General features: G+C 40.6%; 1 long non-coding RNA gene across 1 annotated transcript in view; it reads right to left on the bottom strand.

Moving 5' to 3' along the window:
* The window catches only part of LOC134163268 (uncharacterized), an 83,661-nt gene extending 60,381 nt beyond the window's left edge, over window positions 1-23,280 (bottom strand). Inside the window, exons 1-3 of the long non-coding RNA XR_009964666.1 lie at window positions 21,425-23,280; window positions 10,952-11,101; window positions 9,017-9,087 (exon numbers count right to left, since the gene is read on the bottom strand). This is a non-coding gene — a long non-coding RNA (uncharacterized LOC134163268). The remainder of the gene's footprint in view (window positions 1-9,016; window positions 9,088-10,951; window positions 11,102-21,424) is intronic.
* Between the last annotated feature and the right edge of the window lie 4,070 nt (window positions 23,281-27,350).

Raw genomic sequence — 27,350 nt, 5'->3', positions numbered from 1 at the left:
CAACTGTATTCCCCTTTGTTTTACTCTGCTAATGTTTCTACAGCCAGCATTTCTCCAACGTGGTTTTTATGTGTGTCTGTGGACTACATGAGTAAATCATTGCTCTATCACAGCTCATTTAGTCAACATACTACAACATATTGTAGTCTCATAAAGGGCTAAGAAATCCTCGATGATCTGAAACTTCATAGTATACTACTCCACTTAGCAGAATCACTAAATAATAGTAAAATAAAATCTGTCATTAACTGAATAATTGTTTTATTTCCCCCCATGGAAGTGGAAGGAAACACATAAATAGTTCATGTATTTTTATGGAAATGAAGACCAACACATACAGCTAGCTAGGGGGTGGTTTTCCCTTTTTTAAAATCAGAAAATATTTTTAAGCACTTATTTATGTTTTCAAGATTGTCTTGACATCTGTTCTTAAAAAGCACAATGAAAGGCATACTTTTAACTACAAACACTGCTAAAATATGGTAACGCTCTGTTTTTCCCTGCTGCAGAACTGCCAAGTAATAAGGATTTGCATGACTAAGCTTCTATTATGCTGACATATGCAAAACTGAGGAACAATCATTCTTTCTTGTTTGACAACACTTAGGAAACACTCCTTTTTCTCTCCTTTAGGACATGTTGGGCCTTGGGCATGATGAACAGTATCATTCAATCAAATCAATTTTTAAATGGATGTTTAAATACTGAGTTCTCTTAAGCAGAGACACTTGCATAATGACCTTAACATGTGGGCTAGAGGTCACTAGGGATTTGACTAACACTTGCAAACATACCATATTTCACCTGACATGTCTCTGCAAAGGAACCACCACACCATTTGGAATACACGTCTTGGAACGTACGCAAAGGTTTAAATAAGCTTCTTGCTTTGCAACAACTCCCGAAACTGTGATCAATGTATTGGATTAAAACAATATTCAGCTGAAGGAGAAAAATGTTTATAAAATATTTTCAAACTTAGGTGCTTAAGTTTATTTTCACACCAGTAGCTACCACTGGCAAACTTTCCTCTGGGAACAGCATCTGCAGGTCCAATTGACTTAAAGTGACTGGCAGGCAAGCAGCTGCCCGAAAGAGTATGAATTATCAGCCTAATTTTAGGCACAAATTTTAAAATGCTGCCCTCTTTCAGAATGAAATTTCTTCTTATTTACTCAGTATCTTCCATCGTACTGCACACTATACCACAACTTAGATTTCAACATAGACCACAACAAAATGCAAATAAAATGTAATTCTGGTTTAAGGTACTCAGGTGTAATGAGGCACCGTCTCCTTTCTAGACACCTAATCCACAGCACAACTTACAACACACATCTACATGAATGGCCATAAACTCATATGTGTCTCAAATCTACCTAGAGCATCTACATGCCACATACAAACTAAGACATATAATTTCTAAAAAAATTTATTTTTAAAGATAAAACTGTCAGTTGGAAAATATTTGGAAACTGGCTCACAAAACATTACTTCACCTCTTATTATAACCACCATGTAATCTCCCAGATAGGGTGAACAGCCTGTGGAAGTCCATGAGAAAGAAGCATATGATGCCCACATTTGTAAAGATGCAGAAAGAGAGCTAGTATTCAACACGCATCAACCTCATTCTCTTGCAAGGAATTAAATGGACTTGGCTGGTGAACCCAGCTTGGTAGGCAATGTCCAATGTTGACAAAAGGATTCTGAAAATTACTGGGATTGTAATTAAAGCATAGTGGTGGACGGGAGAGGCCACTGCTGCACAGCCTGAATGCATTGCTGGTGCCATTGCACATTTGACGTCCCATTGCTGTGTTCTGGATAAACTTTCATTAATGGCAATCACTGGCAGCCATTTTCAGCTTGGGTTTGTACGTAATGAGGCTTATCTGCCTCTTTCCATTTGTTTACCTCTTTCCACTCCCTCCCTCCCCCCTAACCTCCCTCTCAGAAAACTTTTTGAGCTGTTGGCCAACCCAAATTAGTGATTGCTCTGAGGGAAAAGCAGGCAGAGCGCAGCTGCCACTGTTGGCAGCACCAATTGCCCAGCTAGTTCTGGGTATGCACAGTGCTGATCTAGACAACCTGCACACTGCTCTTTTCAGAATAGCATGCCATAAAAGAAATGGAGAAAGGTCAACCCAGTGCACTGTGAAGCAGAAGGGACAAAGGACACCAAGCCAACATAAAACAGGTTTTATTAGTCCCACTGCTCACAGATTGACTTCTTTCCATGCTGATTCTCCTCTATATGGTCTGTTTGCATTTAGTACATACCCACCAATAGCGTTAGTACAGTCAGAACAGCATAAGGGAAAATGCACTGATGAAAAGACAGATTTGCTTTCCTAGTGACCTACCAGAGGTCACTTGGAACAACTAAAAGACAGAGATGACATGAGAAATAGACTACAGATTTAATAATTCCAGTGTAAGGAAGTAAGCCTCAGTGCAAATCTTTCCTAACTATGCACATACATACAAAATGAGGATAGTTTTCTGCTTACTGTTTTTCCAGCTTTTCGGCAACTCACCAAGTATTATCTTAATGACAAAATTAATAATTTTTCTTAAAACTTACCAGTAGCTAGCAAGTGTCCTGAAGAAGATACACATTTCCTTCCTTTCTCTCTGTTCCCCTCCAGGATCACTTTCTTCAAGCAGGAAGCCCTTTGTACTAGGATTTAGGCTGAGAAACCTACACTCACAATCGTAAGAAAATCAGATAAATAAGAATGGAATTAACCCATGAATTAATTATTTGATAACACTGTCTTACAGATTAATGTCTCCTTTGGATTATCTGATGAATGCTAGTTAACTAACTTTCTTTTGATCCTCCTACTGGAAAATACAGCAAAGATTAGATGGCGGGGGTGGAAAGATAATTATGTTCAAGAAGATGACAGTATCTTATACATACTAGGAAGGTTAAACTCAAGTAGTTCCTTCTCAAGACTCCTACTACCAGGTAGAGATGCCAGTGTGAAGCTGTTTAGCCAGTTTCAAATTGGTGGATGTTCTCATGCTCTTGCGACACCTGGCATATGGTGAATGCACTGAAACTTGTAAAAAAACAGTGATTCATTGTTGATCATTCAGAAAAGAGACAGAAATTCATGGTAACTCTGTACTTCTGGAAAAGTACATCTACACCCCAATTTTTACCTGTTTTATGAGCCAGAAACTACAGGTGAGGTTGAGATCAGGATCTGGATCTTGGTCTAACAAAATTCTGGGGAGTGTCACTTAAATCCATAGTTAATCCACGCAGTATTATGTATGGTGAGCTGTGGATGTTCAAGAAGTGTCCCCACAATCAGGAAGATCTGGCATGATCTGTGTGCCTTTATGACACTTTTAATGGTAGGGTCAGCCTTACACAAGGAGCTTTACCCATGGGCTGAAGTTGATCTCCTCTTTTGCATTGTAATGGCTGCATTCTGATCTCCTGGTTTGACTTAGTTACTTTTCATAAAGCAGTCACATTTCATGTGTACCTATTCCAGCAAAGTATTGATTTGCACAAGGAACATTATAAGTAACTTTTTTTACCAGAAATTTGCCGTTTCACTCTCACACCTATGACCTTCCATAGTTAATTCTCAGGGTCTGAATTCCACACTTTGATTTCTCCAACAGGCTATTCTACCATTAAAAAAAAAAAGGCAAGTTAATTACTTGTCTTGTCTAAAATAACTTCAGTTCTGCTCCAGGCTGAGCAGGAGAGATCTTCAGGTTTAGCAGTCCCTGCCACTTTCTTCCTGTCTCATCAACTGTGCTTAGCATCTTAAGTCAGGAAATCAAGAAGACAAGTCAGCCAAAGTGAGGCTGACCCTATGGAAGAAGACACAAAAGGGGTAGGCACAGCACACAGTGGACTGGTGGATTGAGAAGGAGCTTGATCCAGTCTTTGATGACTTAGAGGACAGTTGTGAGGGAGCATGTGGGTGGGCAGTATGGGGAGACAATTGAGGAAATGTAGGCCCCCTCAGGAAGCTCTCAGGAGAACTGGCCACACAGGATTTGGAGAAGGCTGAGGTTCTGAATGACTTCTTTGCCTCAGTCTTCTGACTGCACCACCCAAGTCTTTGAAGGCAGATGCAGGGACTGTGAGAACGAAGACCTTGGGCCTACTGTAGGAGAGGAAATGGTTCAAGACCATCTTAAAAATCTGAACGTGCACAAGTCCATGGACCTGATGAAATCCATCTGTGGGTCCTGAAGGAGCTGGCAAATGAAGTTGCAAAGCAGCTGGCCATCATATTTGAGAAATCATAACAGTCAGGTGAAGTTCCTGATGACTGGGAAAAGGGAAATATAACCCCCATTTTCAAGAAGGGGAAAATGGATGACCCGGGGAATTACAGACCAGTCAGTCTGACCTCTCTGCCTGGCAAAATCTGGGAGCAGATTCTCCTGGAATGCATGCTAAGGCACATGAAAATCAACAAGGTGCTTGGTGACAGCCAGCATGGCTTCACTAAGGGGAAATCCTGCCTGACCAATTTGGTGGCCTTCTATGATGGGGCTACAGAACTGATGGACAGGGGTAGAGCAGTTGATGTCATCTACCTGGACTTGTGTAAAGCGTTTGACACTGTCCCACACAACATCCTTGTCCCTAAATTGGAGAGACATCAATTTGATGGATGGACCACTCAGTGGATAAAGAACTGGCTGGATGGCCGCACGCAAAGAGTTGTGGTCAATGGCTCAATGTCCGGCTGGAGACCAGTAACAAGTGGTGTCCCTCAGGGATCAGTGTTGGGACCGGTCTTGTTTAACATCTTCGTCACTGACATGGACAGTGGGATTGGGTGCGCCCTCAGCCAGTTTGCCGATGACACCAAGCTGTGTGGTTTGGTTGATACGCTGGAGGGAAGGAATGCCATCCAGAGGGACCTTGACACGCTTGTGAGGTGGGCTGATGCCAACCTCATGAGGTTTAACCATGCCAAGTGCAAGGTCCTACACCTGGGTCAGAGCAATCCCAGGCACAGCTACAGGTTGGGCAGAGAAGAGATTCAGAGCAGCCCTGTGGAAAAAGACTTGGGATCGTTGGTTGATGAGAAAATGAACATGAGCCAGCTTCAGTGTGCACTGGCAACCCAGAAAGTCAGCCGTATCCTGGGCTGCATCAAAAGGAGTGTGACCAGCAGGTTGAAGGAGGTGATCCTGCCCCTCTACTTTGCTCTTGTGAGACCTCACCTGGAGTATTGTGTGCAGTTCTGGTGTCCTCTGCATAAAAAGGACATGGAACTGTTGGAACAAGTCCAGAGGAGGGCCACGAGGATGATCAGGGGACTGGAGCACCTCCTGTATGAAGACAGGCTGAGGAAGTTGGGGCTGTTCAGCCTGGAGAAGAGAAGGCTGCTTGGAGACCTCATAGCAGCCTTCCAGTATCTGAAGGGGGCTATAGGGATGCTGGAGAGGGACTCTTCATTAGGGACTGTAGTGATAGGACAAGGGGTAATGGGTTAAAACTTAAACAGGGGAAGTTTAGATTGGATATAAGGAGGAAATTCTTTCCTGTTAGGGTGGTGAGGCACTGGAATGGGTTGCCCAGGGAGGTTGTGAATGCTCCATCCCTGGCAGTGTTCAAGACCAGGCTGGATGAGGCCTTGGGTGATACGATTTAGCATAACGTGTCCCTGCCCACGGCAGGGGGGGTGGAACTTGATGATCTTAAAGTCCTTTCCAACCCTAACTATTCTATGATTCTATGATTCTAAATGAAAGCATGCGTAGCTGTGTAATGGGAGGGCAAAGTGAAAGGATGAGCTGAAATGCCATTTCTTGGGGCACTGAAGCTTAGAACCTGCCCTGTGTGACACAGACTGGGCCTCCGGGCTTGTGGCTATCCCTCTGTCCTGCATGAGCATAATATTTCTGCACCAAGTTATCAGTGCACGGAAGGATCACAATAGAGCATCAAAGGCTTGCAATGGAGCTGCTGCTGCATTGCCCTTGGGAGTGAGTGCAATAGCACCAGGGACTCTCCTCATCAGATACTACTTCTGCGTCAGGTTAAAAATAACTCCTGGGAGACTGCACATCCACATATAGCAAGTACAAAATGCAGAGCTAATCATTATAAAATCTTGGATCAAGATAGGTAAGCCCGCAGGAATTCTGGGGAAGCTGTGGATTTGATACTGTACTTCACTGGGCCCAGGCTCAGTTCTGCTGTAAATCAGAACTGAGGAAACATCATCAACAGATAAACAACATCATGAATTCTGTTGCTTAGCTTCTCTTTTCATTGCAGTACATTTCATGTGGCACCAAACACACTGAAAAATGCACTCCCAAAAAATTAATAATCTTTAAAATTGTACTCCTCATCCCAGTTCATCAATTACATTAATAACACCATCAATATACCAGAAGACAGAGCTTTCTCTAAGTAAATGAGATCTATGCTTGCTTACAGCAAAATAAAACATATATGATACCTGAGGTATCATACATGGGCAAGCTATAAACTAAATAAGGAGCAAAAGTGCTAGCAACCAGGACTAAATTCATCTTCTACATGCAAAGCACTGCCTGTATTTTTTTTGTATTTCGTTAATAATGCAAAATACTGAGGTTATTGTTTAAACATATCTTCCAAAGAATACAGAACAGTTGGAAAATCAAGAAATAGATGATATGATAAGGAAGAAGTTCACACTTAGATCAGTTAGTCACCCTGCACCTCCTGGTTCTCTGGAAAATGTAAAAAGCAGTCAAGAGTGTTACATGGGGCAAGACGGCAAGGAACACATAAGGCTGGGTTTGTTCAGAAGTGCTTCCTCAAAAGAAACAGCCATAGAGCTATCCAATCCAACCTCACATCTGCTTCCAATTTTATAGTCTCCTGTGCCTTTGATGAAAATCCAATTTTTCCCAAAAGGAATTGCAGCACAGTTGAGTAAAGAAAGGTCTATTGATAAATCTAATGCATCTTTTACAGAGTATGATGCTTCAGGGGTTTGCTGGTGGGGGGAGAATGGGTTTGTCTCATAATATTGTGCTGCATCTCTAAAGCTCCCTTTACATATCACCCCTTCATAACCTAAGAAGTGGTCTGTTTAGAGCAACACTGAACTAGAGGCTTCAAGCTAGGTCAGCTTGTTTCTGTCAGAATCCTTACGCATCTTAGACACTCATCTCTATCTAACCAGACAGTCTGAAATATCTTTTTTTGCATGTTTTTAAGCAACATGAGGTAACACAGATCCAAGAACACTTGACACCAGTGTATCCTTTTGACACCCACTCCAAAGACAGCAGTAAACAAAAAATAACACTTCAATAATAAACAGTGCTTATTTTACTATGTTTCATTCATAGTTGCCCAAGAAAATTCTTTATCCTACAATGAGCAGTGTTCAGATAGTTCTTAGGGTAATGCTAGCCCTACCTACTGGCTAATTCTTGTTCCAGCTACTTATATTATACTCTGGCCCTTTCAAAGTTAAGCGAAATCAACAGGGACAAGACACACTGCTCTTGTTTCAAGGCACACAAAAACTTTGGGGTCTTGTCTATCATCAGCCCACTATTTTCTGCTCTGCAGATTTGTTGTCAGAAACAGTCCCCAGGCTACACAGGACACACAGCTTTTCAGGGGGACATGAAAGGTACTATAAATTGCCATCCGACACAATTGGGCCAGAAATCTGACTAGTATAAGGATGCAAAATTCCACTGGAGTCAGGGGGCCTGTGCTCATTAATGTCAAGGCTTCATTTCACCCATTAAAAAGTGAACTGTCAGCTAAGCTATGCTCTGTGAACTCTTGTGGGATTTCCTGCCTTCTTAAGTTACCCATTTCCAGTTTACCTACAAGCCCAGTCTAAATGCATGAATTTAAAATAAAATGCACTTCTAGAGACACAGAATAGACTGTCCGTATTACATGCTGCTTCCATCATCAAAAACAAAACAGAAAACCAAAACAAACCTAGAAATATTGTAGCTTTAGTGTAAAAGCACACCTATCCTCCTAAGCAGCCTGGGTGGAGGAAAGGCAGAGGACTTTGATGAGACAGGAAGGTCAGGTCAACTATAGGACAAAGGCCTTAGTGCTGATCTTGCTTTCTTTGCAATGTAAATCTACAGGGATTGTACAAATTAACCTGCTATTTACAAGGGATTAAAAAAAAAAAAAAAGTTAAATTAACCAAACAGCCCAATAACTTTTTCCTTTTCTGCAGCCAAGACAAAGCCAGGAACAACGTCATACTAGTGCTCATTTACTTTACATGATTTCTTATTTGAGCACCTGTCTGGGGTTCTGTGGAAGCACTGGGACTGGATAATCCACTGAATGATCTTTAATCAGACAGTAATATTAGGTGCTAATAGTTCTGATAAAGGGGCTGTTTAACCCAACTGCTAACACAAAGGCGTGTCTGCCACAACGACTATTTCAACAATGCATTTGCCACTCATATTAATAAAAATTAATTCCTTGCAGGCCACAGAAAGCACAGAGTAAACCCACATGGAAAATATCTAAGTTCTACCATGACAAATCACATTAAAGAAAAAAAATTAAAATTATCCTAAGGCAATTAAATTTGTCTCAGAAAATATACTCTCTTGGAAATTCTCAAATTGTAAATTCACAGCTAAAAAGGCTGCTAATAGAGTCTTCTGAATGTGTAACTATATATCTGTAGCTCTGTTCTGTGACTTCATACTAGTCATTAAAAGTCTCTGGTAAGTCAAATACAAAGCACTAAGCCTTGCTAAAGGTCCTGAGATGACAGTTATTTACACATCATTTAGATGATTGTCCCAGACTAGAGTGGTTTAAGTGAACCAGCACAGTTAAGTCTCCTAGATAGGTTATCAGGATTTCATCTTTTTCTATCTCTAGAGAGCTTAAATAAATTATGTATATATACATATTTATTAGGCTATAAAGGGGTATATTCTTAACAGCCTGCATACAGCTTTCAGGCATAAAACTTGTAACTGGAAAGCTGAAAGTCTTAGTTAAGATCATACTCACAAATGATGGCTTACTCTTTAGATGTGTTTGGTTTTCAGAAAACTGTTTGGCTTTAAAAAGGTCCTAGTATACTAAAAGAAATACATGAAAAAGACACAGCTAAATTTGGCACTTTGGTACTCAAATTAATCCCCAAGGATATTACGGCTAAGAAGTAAAACACATCCAGGTTAACTCCCCACTTAATTTCCTTCAGGAGTCTGTGAATGGAGAGACAATCAGCTAGAAAAATGTGAAATTATTAACAATGTGAATGAAGGCCTGAAAGCTGTACTCAGATATGACAGCATGGACCCTTCTCCCAAAACCTGTAAGAGCCAGAACATGGGAGGACAAAAGAGTTATGAAAGAGCATACTGCAGAAATCTGTGCAATGCTCAGACAATCTTCTGATGAGAGCAGTGGACATAAGCTTCAAAGACTGATATGTTAAAGTTTTCTAGCCAGAAGGTCAGTGCCAGTTATTTATATCTGTCTTCAGGGTAAAGAAGATTAAAAGCCATCTGGAGATAGTCCTGGGCAACCTACTCTAGGTCACCCTGCTCTAACAGGTGATTTAGACAAAGATGACTATTACAGATCATGTCCAATCTCAATCTTCCAACTGTGAAAATAAAAAAGAACAAAAAAATCCACAAGGTGATATTCCAACTATAATGTCTACTCACCTCACTGGGAAGTTAAGACAAGAAGTACGTATGTAACTTCTGTTGAAGGTAATGCAGCAATATTTCATGAGCTCCATCAACTTTCACCATATTAAAAGTGATTCCAAGTAGTTAGGAATGTGAGAAACCTTTCCTACACAGGATTTTTTTCAAACCTTTAGCATTATCTTAATGCAGTTTTGTTAAGTGAATTATTTATTAACTTGTTAGTCTCATTGATCAGCACAGGAAACTACCACCAAAGCAGTCAACTGGACCTCTGAGTGCAAATAAATAGCAAGCATTTAAAGGGATATGCTTCCTTTGATGCACATAGGAAGCTCCTATTGAACAACAGTGGCAAATATATAAGGAATTATCTTGCAAAAAAATCAAGAAAATAAAGACAACTTTTAACTACACTTGTTCATGTGTTGGTTTTGGCTTTCATTTTTAACCTGATTTGCATTAAAGTTAGCCTGAACTCTGGTTAAGCTTCCTCACAGGATATAATCTGCTCTCTAACTGTCATTACCAAGTTCTTCACTATACAGGCTTCTGTAGTTTCTTTAAAATGCATTTACTCTGGAATCACTAATCAGTTCAAAAAAACTGAGTAACTGTTATAGGACTTAAAAATAACTTTTATTCTCAAATAAAGCATCCATATAGGAGACTGTTTTGTAAAGTAGTTTGTCCCACAACAGCTGCGTCAGTTAGTCTTCCAATTTAGGTATGTCCCAAGATTAGCCATGAAGAATTTTAAACTCTCATTAGCACAATGTCAGGCTTTATTATTTTATGAAGACTTACAAGCCAATCACTTCCTGATTCTTAGTAAATTCATAGCCCAGCTGTCAGTGGACTGCAAATACAGAATTATGTTAGGCAGGCCACTGATTGAGCTATTTTATTCTTAAGGAGGCAAATTAATTTCATCCTGGATTTTTTTTTTCTTCCCCCAAGAAAAATGCATTGAAGGCACTGGCACTGAGAATTAACAGAATCTTTGTATTTGTCAATAAGGTCATGCAAGCGTTGATGCCTTCTGGAAGCAAACTTCTGTTAGAAATGCTGTTGTCATTCATTAAAAAGAAACAGTATCTTAGAAGCCGAAAAAGCATCCCAATTTTCCAAAGCATTTTTGTTCAAAACTAATAAAATCACCTTGCGCTTGATACCAACAGAATGCTGGTAAATCATGACTATAACGATGTGACCATAATTATCTATTGTTAATTCAGATAGAAACATTTCAAATAGCAAAGCACAAACAACTGCTACTCACCATGGCAGAAAGTCTTAGACGTGGGGTATTTCATTCACAATTATTTCAATTATGGCATTTCAACTGGTGGCCATTTTCTTTGTCGCTTTATCCTTAGACTTGATCAACATTCCAGATCATGTCTGTATTCTTTATGAAGCCCACCAACAGCTAGATTTAAGATGTAAAATAAAAATCAACTTAATTTAATGTGACAAGAGTGGCTTTGTGCTAGGCTTTGTGCCCAGTCATTTATTTACTCCCTGTGTATAAAACTTTTGTCTCTTAGAACAAGAAACTCTTCTTGTCTGCATCTTTCTCTGGTATCTACCTCCTCATTTTCCAGAATGGTTGTTATTGTATGTACTGCCATCCTCACATAGGCATTGGCATCAGCAAAACTTATCACAGATGAACTTCTTCCAGAAAAATACCCTTTCCACTAACCCCCTCAAAGAAGGGGTGCAATGTTGTTCAGGTCAATGAAGATGCAGGCATGAAAAAGAAAGGAACTTGGCCTAAGAGAACATTCATATACTTGGGATCACCAATGAACTGCCCTTCACTTTAGACTAACACAAGCCATTTTTCCTTCCTCTGTGGCACAGAGCTGTCTGCTGTATAAGACCATCTGGAGAATTTTACTGAACTTTGGATAGTGATGAAACTTAGGCCCCGACCTTCCCTGTTGCCTTCCTGTAACACATTATGATTATGCTATTGATTCTAAGCTTTCTAAAGAGTTCTCTGGAATGTCTTTTGGCCATTGTATAGGAAGTCTCTACAGTGGAAATCTGCGTGGCAGATTTTCCCTGTACCCTCATGGAATAAACATCATATTTATGCCCAGCAACAGTTTGCAGATCCTAAATTGAAGGACCCTGACTTTTTTTCAGTCATCTCACTTGTCTCCGCCAGTGTAAATATCTTCTGGGGATATCAACCACACCTCTTTGTTTTAATGGCATATTTCCACCTTGTGATGGAGGTGGATGAACTCTTCTTGGACAACTGGAGGTTACCTTGTTTTGAAAGAATCACATTCGCTTTTATATTACAAAGAAATGCCAATGTTTTTATAGCAGTGAATCCTCATTTTGATCTTTCAGGGATTATTGACCTGTTAGAAATTTCTAGATGTATTGACAGTAAAGAAAGAAAGCAGAGACCATAATGTGGGAAGATGGGAACACACTGGAGAATTCCTGTAGTCTGTTTGAACTGGTTAGCAAAAAGGCCTGCTAACACCGCTCATCAAAAAGGAGATGCTTTGTAACATGAGCCTCTGCACCTTTCCCAGAACCACGACTTGACTTCCAAACATAAGCTATTAAGGAAAAAAAAAAAAAAGCAGCTTATTTGTAAACCTGATCAAAAGTGATAGACATTTTTCTTATTAACATTCTCTATATGCTTGTGTATACCGTAACAGGGAGTTACACCCCACAAATAGATTAGAAGCAGGGAAAAAGGTATACATCTTTTCAGAAGCAGATATAATGAGAAGAGGAAGAAGGAAAGTCTTCTGGAATATACCTGGATGTTATTTTATTTATTAAGAGTAGTTTGGTTAGAATTGCTGCATGACGCATTCTTTTACCCTCCAATTCTCAACTTTTACTCATCAAAAACATACAGAGAGGTCTAGTGGATTAGCAATTCTTGTCCTGCAAAGCCATCTTCACTGGTCAGCTTATGGTCCTGTTTCTGGATACTGTAACCATAAGCACTGATATAAATTTTCTAACAGAATGATTTCCCACCAAAACGCTCAAGCCAAAGACTAAGGTCTTTAAAGTAAGTGCCTTTACTTGTGAGGGTGGTGAGGCACTGGAAAAGGTTGCTCAGTGCTGGAAGATGCTGCCCAAGGAAGTGAAAGCATATTCTTTATTTCATGTTGTGAAAGGGAACATTTCCATCCTGCCAATTCAACTGTTTTGGGTTCCTGGGCTTTTATCCCTCTGGCTAAGGGAGTCCCAAAGGCTCAGCAGGAGACAAATGCAAGGTGCTCATGGCCAAGCAGGATGTCATTGAGTTAACAACTCTCAGGTGACAAATGAATGCCTTAAGTTACCCTTTCCTGTGCTTTTTCTTTGAAAGGGTTGACCATAGGGATGGGGATGCCTCCTTTTCCAGGAGGCCTCAATCGAGTTAAATCAACATATTTGTAGAATTAACATACAAAACCTAGGACAACATAAAGTGTTCCCACACTTCAGTAGATGATTCTGCTTTCTGTAGTCAAAAAATCAGACTCCTACAGTACAAATGATAGAGGTGGTGGACTCATGATCTAAGCACGCCCATGTGCCTGGGAACTAGCAGTGAAATAGCAAAGAAAGAAAACCACTTAACATCTCAGAGGTAATCAAGCTGTAGTTTACAGTTTACTGCATGCTTTGGCTATGATTTTAGTAATTTTGATCCACCTGCCCCCTTTGATTTCTAAGATATGACTTTCATAGCTCCCTATATAAATGTATGTGCAAATGTGTGCACCTGGTATTACAAACACACTGAAGTTGCATTGAAAGCTGTCAGAGTGAGTGTTGTGCAAGAGTGTATTATGAAAGCCATTGTTTTCTTTTTCACATCCTAGGAAAGAAAAATATACATACATAAATAGGTAAGCATTGTGACATCTTAGCACAATTCACCTGCTCTCTATCATTCTTTCATTAGTTGTTTCAATGAAAGGTAAACAAGCATATCCACAATAGATCTTGAAAAAAAAAAAGTGTAATATAAATATTTAACATAAAAATTGTATCTGTGGTAATTCAGGGTTTTGATTTTGATTCTGAAGGTCTTAGTCATTTCATGCTGCAGGATATTCCTGCCAAAGTGTGTATCCTAACTGTGGCAGTAATTCTGAATTTTTTACTAATTTGTTAAAGAAAATAAGTCTATTTCTAGCCTAATTTTGTATCCCTACTGATGACAGTAGATATTGACTCAAAAATACACAATAAAAACTACAGCATCACTTATTTTATCAGAATAAAAATACCAATCAAATGTGTGGATAGTTTACACATAAATGTAGTTATCCCCAAATCATGATGATTTTTATTTTAGCATTTTTCTATCTGAGATCATGGCTTTCTTTGACAGACTCTGCAAGATCACTGGTTTTGCCCTGCCACTCCCTTTTCCTTTACTGTGTAACTACCTTATACAAAGTGATACTTGTATGCCAGCAGGTAATATATTTATGGAGTAGTCACCCAGACCTGACAAGTACTGTAGTGTATTTCTTTTGAAAATCGCCCAAGGTGGGGTTATTTCATCTGCTTTGACAAATTGTATATGTATTACCCATATTATGCTGTCACATCTACCTTAGGTTCATCAGTATCTTATTACTGATGCTGTTGTTTTCAAATCTAAATACAGTATGGGGAAAGCAAGCAAGCAAACACACAAACAAACCTATCTTAGCAATAATGTTAAAAATAAAGCCTGAAACAATGACACTGTGCAATAACCTTGAGTGCTTTTTAATTTATTTTTTTTTTAATAGCTGTGTTCTAATTCTTCAGAGAGCACAGAGGGGAGCTTTGAAAAGGTGCTAATAGACCATGAATTTGCAGCAGTGTAGTTCACAGCTAAACACAATCTCACTTCAAGCTCGGGCAGGAAAAAAAAAAATGAGGGCACCACAGAACTGAATTAAAAATCATGCAAACAGTCCCACCAACAACCAGGGCACTAGCAGCTTATAAGATCAGCTTCATTTGGCAGGATGCCCACCACGACATGACCTAAGAGGGCCAGGGCAGGAGGGTATCTTCTGGCTTACAAAAAGGGTATGGGGCAGGCTGCCAGGGGGAAGGATGGAAGCAAAAGAAACATCGTGTAAGCCTATGTTGAATTAACTTGCTTTACAGAACACCGACAGGAAACTTTTAGGTCTTTTAAATGTGTTTGAAAAGTTCTTCTATATTTTAGATGGTAGACAAATATTCTCTGGGTCAGCTGCACTGCAGGGAGAGATTACTATCACAAAGCCCCTCCTCCTGCCTGAGGGTACTGTCCCCTCAAATCTCCCAGAGATGTTCACGTGCTATTCTCCAAATGAGACCGTGGTTCCATGACAGTCTAATCCGATCTAAGTTGGGGCTGCTGCAGTCCTTCCATCCCCAGCTGCTGCCTTGTCCTATGCCAGCAAGAATGCTTGTCTGGTCCCACACTGAACTGGCTCAGAAAAGACAGAACCAACTTGAAAAAATCGTAACACTTCCCTGCCAGTTCAGCTTCCTGTGGAGTCAAACAAGCACCAGCGCTGGTGCAAGAGATGGGGTGGGGATATACGTGATGCAAAGCCAGCCTGTAACAGCTCTGGTTTGGATCAGCTTAAACCATTTCGGAACTGCACTCAAGGATGGGCTAGCCAACGCCTGCTATTTAAACTGCTTGTGCTGATCCAGCTCCTTTGACTGGCTCAGGTTTGGGAGTGGTCCTAAAAGGAGCTTCCTCATCACATCAGAAGGGGTGGGCAGCCTCCCCTTGCTATCAGTAGCCCTTTCCTCATGCAGGGTTTTGTGGAAACAGCATTGTATGATCTATGAAGCCTACAGAGAGTTCTTTGTGGCAAGACAGACATCAGTTGTTGAGATGGGGGAAGCTCCCTCTCAGTTGCAAAGCCAACCTCCCAGGTGTCCCACAACAGCCAGGGCACTCTGGTGAACTACCAGGATCCAAGCCCAATGTGACAGATGATTTGAATGTAAAGAGATGCCAAGGAAAGATGGAAAAGTAAGGGACACATCAAAGTCTATCTGGACTAGAAACTGAAATAATTTCTCACCCTTTCTGAACTTTACCAGGTTTTTAGTCAGATCCTGAGTACTAAGGCAGTGAGCCCAGTGGTTTGCTACTTGCTGACTTGTTTGCATACATCACCATATCATATGTATGCATACTAGCACAGAGATGGGGAGGAACACAAAATATCAAACAGCAAACATGTAGTTAAAACAGTTTTACTACCTCCAAAGGTCACCTGCTTATTCCCAGTAGTAGCTGTGGAACAGTTTAGAGCCAAAACTCTGGAGGGCAAAATCAAGGATACCCAAATTAGCCACTAGAGAAGGAGATATACTTTGTATCTTTACTTGAAAGGCAGGTTTAATTGCCAGCTCTTCCAGTCTTCCCTCATCACTTTCGTTTAACAAGTATTTAGCTCTGGTGGACCCACATACATCTGTGAAGAGTACATTCCTCAAGGTATCATGATGACAGACACATTAGGAACTGGAAAAGGTCAGACATTAGAGCTGTGAGCACTATATAAAGCAAGCAAGAGAGAAAAAAAGTCACAGTTCAAGGAATGAGAGAGGAAAGGCTGGATTCACTGGGAAAAGCACCTGAGCTTCTGAAAAAACAAAGGGAGAAACCAGTTAAGTTAGAAGAAAACCCTGAAGCCACCTTTTAGATGTCACTCTTGGTACTAGGAGGTAAGTCTATATCTACAAGTTCCCAGCCTGTGACATTTCACAGCAGCAGATCTGAATGGTTGAGTGAGATGGCATAGGAAAGGAGCAGGAGTAACATCGCCCAGATTTCAAATTGTGTGAGAAAGAGAAATATCTTAATACCCTGAAAATACTGTTGTGTTTGCTGGTGGCAGGAAGCAATTCAAAAACATTTATACTGGGAAGTGAAGAAGGAAGAGAGAAAGATGTAGTCAGGGGTTAGTTCAGTAGAACATAAAGTCTAACCTATATGCTTCCAGAATTGCTTACTGGAGTGAAGACACTAGAACTAAAATTACATTTTTTTCTTTCTTTTTAAATAAGTAAAACTGTTATGCTTATTGGCAAGCAGCCAGTTGTTTATTGGCAATTGCTTTATTTTCAGATGCCAATTTATTCCCTAAATGTCCTTGGGTTGAGACCACTGACCTGTTAAGGGGGTAATCCACTGGCCAGCACAGAATTGCCCCTTAGGTGAACTTCATTTGTAACATAATGGAGATTTGCATGCTCTGTCATAACAGGAATGCTCCAAACTGGTTTAACACTCAAGCCATGAATGTTATCTGTTGTCTATCTCCCCTCCCAAAAAAATGTGGATGAGTTCTGCTTTTCAGATTCTCAGGAGAAATACAAAGATCTCTGCCAGTTGCAGATGTGTTCTATTTTTTCCCCTACATCAGAGCTTCTGAATCATCCTTAATAAATAAGCAAAGGCTATTCATACCAAATGGGGAAGTGCTCACACACTATGATGATAAAGCATTTCATCCATTAAAAAAAAAAAAAAAGAAAAAAAAAGCACTACCCACAGAACTGCAACATCACATCATCTGCGCTTTGCTGAATGTTCACAGAACAGCACTGGAAGTTACTGAAGTGTCAGATAGTGATTTCATCATGTGTCAGGCCTCCCACTAATAAATGATTCATCTTTCTCAGTACTGACACCTCAAAGAATTAAGGAAGAGAAGAAAGAAATTCATAAACTTTAAAGTGAGAAGTGCTCTACTGATATTACACTTCCCAAGTAAACAGAAGCTTATGCACACACTAAGAATGTGTTTAGAATTTAACCTTTCATTTATTTGAAGTGTACTTCTAAGTTTTAAAAGTGAATCTATTACAGAAAAAAAGGAATCATGAAATTCCATGTGTATCACCACAATACACAGAGGTAAATTGGTCAATTTACAAATACGAGATTTCACACACACACCCTCCCTCAGCTTTGTGAACTGAAACTTGAACTGGGAGGAAATCTTCTCTGGTTTACACAGCAGTGATTAAGCATATGTTGGTGACAATAAGCCTGACCCAACTTCTGAGTACTTGATTACATCTGTAGAAACAAATCTAGCTCTTCTTGAAGGAGATGGGTGACTTACAATTGTCTCTAATGGAAATGGGACTGGAAGGAAATGTGCCATTTTGATCAGAATTTACATAATCATTCCTGGATGCTTTGTAAAACCAGAACATCTTCCATTGATGACAATGGCTCTACTGAATGAACGGGACTAAGTAGTAATCCAAACTTACTTCTCCCAGAAGGTATGAATTCAAAACACAAATCCAAACCAGGTAATGTACTTAGCCAGATACTACCACTTTTGCTTGGTTTGCTAGGCCACTGAAGTTTGTGTAGTCACACACCAAGTTTCTAGTTGATTTTCTTCTATTTCAACAAAATGAAGTAGAGATACAGATATGTCAAATTCCCACATTCTTTGTAACGAATAAATAGCTAGAAGAAGAAAGAGATTCTGAAAGTGACACAACTAAAAAGCAAATCCTGTAACATAAAATTAAACCTATGAAACATTAAAGAATCCACAGGGGTGAGAGACCTAACAAATGACCATACTGCAGGAAAAAAGAGACAACTGTAATTCACTATGAAACCATGAGGCACTGACCTGTGGAAAACCAGGCTTTGCTGCTTCTGCCACTAATGGAGCTCCTTTGGCTGTAGGTGCGGTTTGGTGTTTTTTCTCATCAAAATGGCATCTATTATAAACAAAACACTTCAATCAGCAGACTCAAAGCAGGAGGAGCATATGGTTACACAATTTATCCCACTTGATTCCTCTTCTGGAGCAGGGAAAAAAATTAGATGAAGATGCTAAAGTCTGGACTTTGACTCAGAGACCCATTCTCACCAGAATTAGGCTGGCAGGAAAACTGCCTGGGACAGAAGAAAGCCACAAGCCCCTGATGTCTCATGCCCAAAGCAGGTACTTCTGTTCACTCTGTCACTATGTATACCAGACATGCCAACATGATGAACAGAATACTTGAAAACAGTAATATACAAAAGTAAATTATTCTTTGCTGTTCCCCTACCTCTTGTTTTGGTAGAATTAATTTTGGCATCCTGGCTAAAGATGATGTCCAGTTTCTCCATCAGATTTAGCATGACCTCTTTACTATCAGCTGAGGAACATAAAAGACAGCAATGAACATTTGTATGTAGGAAAAATTGTATGGCTGTGGGGCAGGATGCCTGAATGATCAAAAAAAAAAAAAAAAAGATTAAATACTTAAAACACTTTACCATGAAATCGCCTTCTCCCCCTTCCCCCAACCCCCATGTTAAATCAGGTAGAAAAGTGTGATAATATTAAGGCTTAATCCAATTTAAATAAATTATTTTCTTGTAAATGTTAAAACAATCATTACATGCATCATTTACCTCCTCCTCTTCCCATAGTCTTAAATTATGCTCCATTATATCCAGATGGGAAAAAAAAAAAAAAAGGCAGAAATGTTTCTTAAACATTTGAAATTTTGGGTTTGATTATATTCAGAGGTAAAAGTCACTAAAGAAACCTAGGGGAAAAAAAAATATCTTAGAAAGCATTATGGGATTTTGTGTAGCAAACTTAATTAAGAATTTTTTTTTTGCTAGGTTACCAACAATGTTTTGTTACAAGCTTAAGGTATAAGATTATTATAGCTCTCTGTTGTGCTTGGAAGCAAAGAAAGAACACTTGCAAAGAACAATCTTGTTATTACAATTAATTACAAATGTACAAATGAGTGATATATCAGACCCTGTCTACACTGCATAGTCATGAATTTATAATCATTTCACTATACAGAGTTATTAAAAAGCATGCTTTGCATCTACAGTAGCTTGATACCACATCACAGTCATGAGTAGTTATGTTTATTCATGCACAGCTACCACCAGCCAGAGCTACACGTATGTGTCAGTGCATTTTAGCAAAATCTGCATCAACCAGTAATACAGGTCTCTTCAGCTAGCATTTCTTTTAAGTGGACAGACTGGAAGCAAGACAGGAGAAGGCAAGCCAGAAACACATGGATAGCAAAGGGCAGGCAGCAGTCTTCAGCCACTGGCCATGCTGGGTCAGTTGATGTGGTGACAATCACCCAACACTGAACTGCTTAGCAATACATCCCGTTTATTCATGCATCCTTACTGTCCCAAAACACCAAACCGCTTTTGCCAGGGAAGGGGTGAGGAATCCTCTCCCCATTGACAACATACATGCCTGAGGGAGAAACACCCTAGCCCTGGGCACTGCAAAGTCCCTGGCTGCTGGTGGGCCTCCCAGCTGGCAAGGACCCCCACTTTCGGTCTGAAGACTGCCAGTGCAAGAACGTTTCTGCAGCATAGCAACCTGTAGGACAATGAGCAACAGGACACTGATGAATTTTCCCAAGTAGAGAAGTACATCTTAAATCTTCTCCTCAGAAATCTCGGTTCATCTGGCTGAGTTATTGGATCACAGAGAGGCGCCAAGTCTGGATCTCCAGTAAGGGTGTAATACAGACAGCTACAGAAGAACAGAAAGTTCACAGGGTGTCTACTTCAAGACTGAGCCAAGTCACAAACCAAACAGAAATCCCTGCTATGGCTACAATGACACCGGCACATTTGTCCCTATAGACACAGACCTAACTACACAATGCTCAAAGTTCGTAACACTGATCTCAGGCAGGATTTAAAAATCACCACTCTGCTCTTCTCTCCCCAGGCCAGTAAAGGATATTTTGTTTTAACCTCACGCCTTCAGTTCATGCTTCTCCCTAGGAACATTTGTTTCACTCAGCTTTCCAAAGCCAGCCCTAGCCATAAGACTGGGTAACACCAGTCTCGCTGAGAAGTGTTTGAACAAACCAAAACCACTGCAGCTCTGAGCATGTAACTTGCCAGACAGTTTTACTGGTTAGAGAGGGAATTCCAGTCTTTGACTCACTGGTAAGTAAGTGTGTTCCCACGCCATTTCCTCATCCACACAATTCTCTCATCCTGGACTGTTTGCTAAGAAAGACTGAGATTATTTGTGTTACACTCCATGTAGAGGAACTATAACATACAGATGTATAATTATATAATGATGAGATGCTCCAGTTCCAAAAGCCATGAGTTCAAAACAAAATTATCTTGGTTTTAAAATCCACCTTCCCTGGTTCACAAGATGAGCCATCTCATGGCCTAGATAGGCTAGATGACACATTACAGTTTGTGTTATGATTACATATATTACCAAGCACATACTCAACAGAAAGGGCTACTAGGGCTGCTGCCCACACTTTTCACGACAGCTGCAGGCACAGAATCATAGAATAGTTAGGCATCACGTTCTCCTCCTAACTGATGTGAGACTGGTATAAGAACTCAATATGACATGCATATTTTAAATTTCTGGGCAACACTGGCAGTTTGAAAACTTTTTAATTAGTGAACACAACTGACTGGGTACACATATGCTGCAGAGCTGGCTAAACCACCTTGGGTACTAAAAGGCAGACTTGGCTTTCCGCAGTAACTTACCATTGCAGAGAAGTAATCTAAGGGCAAACAAGCATACTTTTCAGTGGGATAAATGAGTACATGCAAACACCTCTACTTCATCAGCTAGACTGCCAGAAAGACTTGAATTGGCTTGTCTAAAGCTAGATGTGGTGCCCCTGAAACTGGCAACATAGATCTAACCTTTCTGATTTTTTTGAAACTTCACAAGCAGAGCAACTCCCACCTCACCATCCCGCCTGTGGAGAAGCAGGGAGCCATCACTACAGCAAACGTGGCAGAGCTGAACTGAAAGAGAGGAGAGAGGTGGTACTGGGATGCTGCCCATGGGGCCTGCAGAGCTGTGTGTGCACTTCTGATCCTGGGGCAGCAATAACGTGATCAGTGCTCTATCCTGCTCTCTTGGCAATACACACGCTTCAAAAAAACATGTTTCCATTGTGACCAGATATTCATTTTAATAAACAAACTTTAATAAACAACTAAAAAAATACCCCAAACAGATCCTCTCACACAGCACTCCCCACAAGCCCATTTCGGAGAACCACTCTCATGGGCCAGCAAGCAAGGTCTTCCCAGGCCAGGCACCAAGCAGGAACAGAGCCTGCTGCAGCTGCTGGGCAGGAAGGGCTGGGCCCACTGGGGCTTTGAAACAAAACAAACAACTTGTTTGGCAGATAGCTATTTCTTCATGTACTGGTCAGCAGGAGGCATCATGGAAGTTGTCTGGCTGGTGACTTGAGCCAGCTTGCTGTGCGTCAGTGAAGAAGGCAAACCTTAAGCTGTACCCAAATCTCTTAAGAATTATAATGACATGGCTGGTACTTGATCGAGCCATCCTTTCTCTGTTGATGTTGTTGCTGATATTTTAAACCTAATTCAGCTTTTGCCACGACTCACTCATGGCCAATATCCTTAATCTACAGTCACTCGAGGATGATAATTCAGCTTTATTATCCATGTTCCCTGAGCTTGCATTTTATAAAGTATAAGCACACTCAAGAAAGAATGAGTCCTAAAATAGCCAGACATATACATTTCCACCTTCTCTTCAGGAAAGCAGTTCAAAAATATAGGTCCTACAGGTCCTTGTAACACTTAAAATTGCTAAACTAAACCTCTTGATAGCAGCAGGCAGTATCTTCAGAAACAGCTGGGGTTTTATCTTAGCCTCTCACATCAAGCTACAACATACCATCAACTGTGTTCATACAAGCACTGCAGTTACAGAAGACATAGCATGAACCAAACAGAGCACAAATTCCAGCTCACATCAGCAGAAGTCTTTGAAACTGCTCATCCAAAGCCAGCACATATTATGAATTCAATAAAAACAACTGAGACCACCACTGGAGTTATTACAACTGGCTACCACAAACAAGAAGTAAACATATATTCAAATTCTGGGCAACAAAAGCTATTACTAAGAATACTTAAGTTGTTCTCATACTTCATTTCCTACACTGTGCTCTCTGCTTAATGATTTCAGGGTCTTGACTCTGTGTGGTGCTGGGGTACCTCAAAAACTGGTCAAAACCCAGAATGAACTGATAGAATCCAGAACACTACAGGATCACACCTTTTCTATGATATTATTAAACACTGAATTCTCTGATAACCTTCCTTAAGACTACAACAATAATTTGCTGTTTCTGTGCTTTCAGTAGGAGTCCCCACTATGTGCGTGTTACTTGATTATTTATAAACATAGCCTTTTATTAAAAACACAGCCTCTGCTGTGCTCAAAATTAATTCTACTTGGTTGTAACACAAATGAGGTTTCAAATGTGTGAAATATATGGCCAGTTACAAGACAAAATGATGGCTAAACTTTGGCAAGTAAATTGGATGACAACAGTGCTGCCCCTGCCAGCACTGGAGCCGAGCTCGAGGCCTGATTCACCACTTTTCCACACTAGTCATGGGCTGGAACCAGCTCTGGGCAACTCAGATGGGGCTTTTTTCCAACAGGAAAACTGAGTGTGTCCTGTGCTTGAGAGGAGTATCATTACTGCCTATCATGATGGGGTCCAGCATGCTATACCTTATCTCAGAGCCATGTGCGCTCTCTCTCTTTGCAAATTAAGCCACCTTCCTAGAAAGGTCTTGATGCTGCTTGCTGTTAAGACAAATGGCCCCAGAAGAGAAGCTCTGAAAGACAGCTGATGTGCAGACATGAAAGGCAGACATGCAAATGACAGGTTTGTGGGGTGGCACTGCCTGAACTGGGAATGTCTAGAGTTTCCAGTCCACCCCGGACCACAGAAACCTGTGCTGCCTCTTCCCTTGCTCCCTCAGAAAATCACCAGACTCAACTGTTACAGAGAAGCTAGCCCTTGCCCCTTTCCAGCTACCTATTCCCTGCCCCTTTCCCCAGTTCTCCTTTCTCACAACCTACCTAGTTCTCTGCACTCACTCTGCCCTATCCTCCACTCTCCCCTATCCTCCACTCTCCCCTCTCAATTCTCCCTCCATTTTACACGCCACTTGCCACCAATGAAATGCTGTCAAGGCAATCATCTTTTCCACCCCTGCTCCAGCACTGCCCCATGCCTCTTTTGACCATGCTGGGCTCCCCTGGGTGCTGTGTCCTGGCTACACATAGACATGCTGCGGCATATTGCGCCAGTTTGTGCAGGCCTGCAATTGCACAAAGCAAAGGGCAGAGGTGGCCATGAAGAGATCACCCTCCCCTTGCCCATCTAGCCAACATCATCCTCTGACCACAACCTAGACTGTCCTGTTCCCATGAGCCAGATCTTCCTCGTGGCTCAAAGTAAGCATTATATTCTTCATAAGGCTGAGAAGAGGAAGGGGAGAAAGAAACACAATCTTTCAAATGGTCACAGAGAAGGAAGAAGAGCTGGATGGAGTATTTCTCTCAACCCCTTCTTCAGCCACTAAGGCTCTCCTGTTTCTCTATTAACATGTAGAGCTCTTACGCCAGTGTAAAAGTGTCTTCAATTTAATAAACTGGTTAAAATTACTAATTTAGCTCAAATAATTCACATTTATGCAAAATAACAGTCTGTGCAGTAACTTGCACTGAAACAAAACCCCAGAAGTTCATACCAATTTGATCACTTTTGTTCAAGCTTGTGTGCTTCTGAGGATTTTGTTCAAGCTTGTGTGCCTCAAGGGTTACTATCCCACAGCCCTGTTTCTCAACAGATGCAGGGCAACTAAGCAAACTGCAGTAAATGCTGAACAATGTGGCAAGGACAAGCACCCTTACACTGCCAGCTGTAAAAAGCAGTGAAATAAAATGCAAAGAAAGGAAAAGCTGACACAGTACTGAATTCAGCAGAGAAAAGGCAGACAAAGAGCCAAATGAAGTGATACTGCTTTTTCTGCAGTGATCACACCAAGAATATCATGACTGTCCGCAAGTACTGTTTTCACCAGTTCTGTGAGCAGAAGGAATATTAGCCCCATTTTACAGGCAGTCAGAAATTAAGATCTAAACCGTCTCAACGTGTCTAAACGCCAATTCTTGCTAGTACTACGCATTGCATATTCTTTGAGTGTTCACAGGATACAACTTCTAGCAGCCTTTGGTGCAGATGCACATGTGCAGTCCTAAGAGAACCCAAAAAATGGGGAAAACAATGGAAGAGCTACAACAGGAACACTTTAGCAACCACAGACATATTTATTTCCCCATCTCCTCTTCTACATTTTCAAGTGGGAGAACAAAGCATCCTGCACACTGGAAGATCTGGATCAAAGAGCTATGATGGTCACAAGTCACAACTCATCACCCACCTGACAACTGTAGCTATTTACGTACAAATTAGAAGTGCTGACCTGGCCACTATTAAAAGATTGATGTAAATGGCTTATCCAGCATCACACTCCTTGGCAGAGAATCAACTTCTCCAAAGCAACATTCAGCTGCCTTAACAATGAGATGATGTCCTCCCTTCTTGCATTCACAGGAACACAGGAGGGTAAGAGTTCAACAGACAACACTCTCCTTCAGCATGCACTCTAAGTCATCCCCAGAGCAGACTCATTTAATACACAGAATAAAACCCAATCATCCTACAGAGAGGGGGTAAAGGTATGGATCTATTTTAAGATTATTACGAAGCAATAGATAGATGTATGGATGGAATTAAGATTGCACAAGCATTTCCTAATTCTGGCATTTTGTAACCTTTGAGTGCTTAACTTAGCCACTTTAATATCCTTTCACTCTGACCATCTGTGCAGTGTCTGTCTGCACCTGTATGTAAGGCTGCCTCAAGGATCCTGGAGATGCTAGGCACCATGTCTCAATTACCCAGAGGATTTTAAATCACATGCATAAATCTGTGTTGCATGAATCCAGTCTTTTTGCGCATGTGATACACAATCCACTGCACAAGTAGAGCTTAACTGCGTGATGGAAGCTGCCTGTCAGGAAACATTTAGGCGTAGATGCAGAGACACCAACTTGCATGTACACCAGCTTACTGTGTTGCATGGTCATTATGTTTGCATTTTATATGTATATAATTAACAGACACATGTACATTTATGCATGTATTTAACAAGTAAAAAAAAATTTATGAGGAAGTGGGCAAACTGACCTCCACCAACTGGCTACTCATATCGCTGTTTCCCCAAGGGAACAAATAAAAGGAAGTTCTACTTCCCTCTTCCACAAGGGATTCATTCACAGCAGTAGCTGTTTTTCTCTTGGATATGTATTGCAATGTTATCTTTAATATTCTACTCCAATATTACAGTAAAATGCTCTGGGACTTTTAAGACCAATGCAAAACAGTGAGGCAGAACATGAATACAGGAAAGATAGGATGTAAAATGTGACAGAAAGGGAAACTCAAATGAGATGATGTGAAAACCAGAATGTCGGGTCTAGACATCAACTCAAGTCAATGGCAAGAGGCCCCTCTCTTGATAGTTTCTATATCCTTCATACCTGCTACAAGAAAGAGCTGTCTGCCTGTGGTTAAGTTCCGTCTTCTCAAACACAAAACAGTGTGCTATACATCACTGGTGTCGTCATTTGTGGCACAAAAGCTACTGTGTAGAAATGTGTCTTCAACACTAAAGAACTTAACCTTGTCTTTTCTGAAGCAGGCACAGTTCAGGTAAATACGACACAGTTGAGGAAAAGTTATCCAGAAATTACTTTTATGAACTTGGTAAGCAGCCATCTGTCCACAAACAATCACAGCCTGCCCCTAAGACAAGGCTCCTTTATGGCTGAACTTGTCTGGCATCATGCCCTTTGTTTGCTGACTGCTGAATTATGGCTCACAAATTCATCCCATGTTCTTTCTGCCTTCCCCAAACTGCTTGTACCTATTATCTGTTTGACCAAAAAGAAAAAACAACAAAAAACTGAAATGGTTGTGCTTTGGTTTTTAGATCTTTATTCTCTTTATGAACTAAATATTCTTTTTATTTATTTGTTTTGACCAGCAACCAAACCAGGACCTTCCCCATCAGCTTACTAAAAATCTTGCCCAGAACTCTGAGGACACCAACCATTTTGCATATACATCTTGGCATGTACATGACTTCCAAGTATGAAAGTGTAAAAAGCAGTAGTCTCTGATTAAAAAAGAAGTGCAATCATACATGAGTAAGTGTATGATGAATGTTCTTTCCTATAACCTCAAAGAAATTTTATCTTCATCAAGATGTGAAGTAGCCAAACATTATGGAAGCACTAGTAGCTGGAGAGGTACCACCAAGGAGAGGTATCACCAAGGAGAGATATCACCAAGGTTCCTTTCTCTCACTTTTCACTGGAATCATGTACTAGAAGATTATCTTACTTGTACTAGAAGATTATCTTACGTGTCCATATTTCACTTCTTGCTCAGAGGTAACTGCACCTAGGATATTTAGTATACAGAGGTCCAAATGCAGAATACATAAAATGTGCTATTCCCATGCAAAAATAATCAACAGTATCATGATCCTCCTCTTGCCCCGCCTGCTCCCCTCAAAACCCAAACAACAAAAACCCCAACAAAACACCAGAGCCTTTTGAACAATAGTATCGTATGTCAGACTGTTCTGGATTTAGCGAGTTGTTGGAAAGGCTGACTCTTAACAGTAATAAAAACTAAGTGTAGAACACATAAATCCAACTTTGGGGGTCCTTTATAAATCTGTGTAATTCCTCGTAAACGGATTA

This window comes from Pezoporus occidentalis, unplaced genomic scaffold, assembly GCF_034315485.1.
Source record: "Pezoporus occidentalis ecotype Australia unplaced genomic scaffold, CSIRO_AGI_Poc_V1 ctg2, whole genome shotgun sequence".
Taxonomy (NCBI): domain Eukaryota; kingdom Metazoa; phylum Chordata; class Aves; order Psittaciformes; family Psittacidae; genus Pezoporus; species Pezoporus occidentalis.
This window is presented reverse-complemented; position numbering and strand designations above follow the sequence as displayed.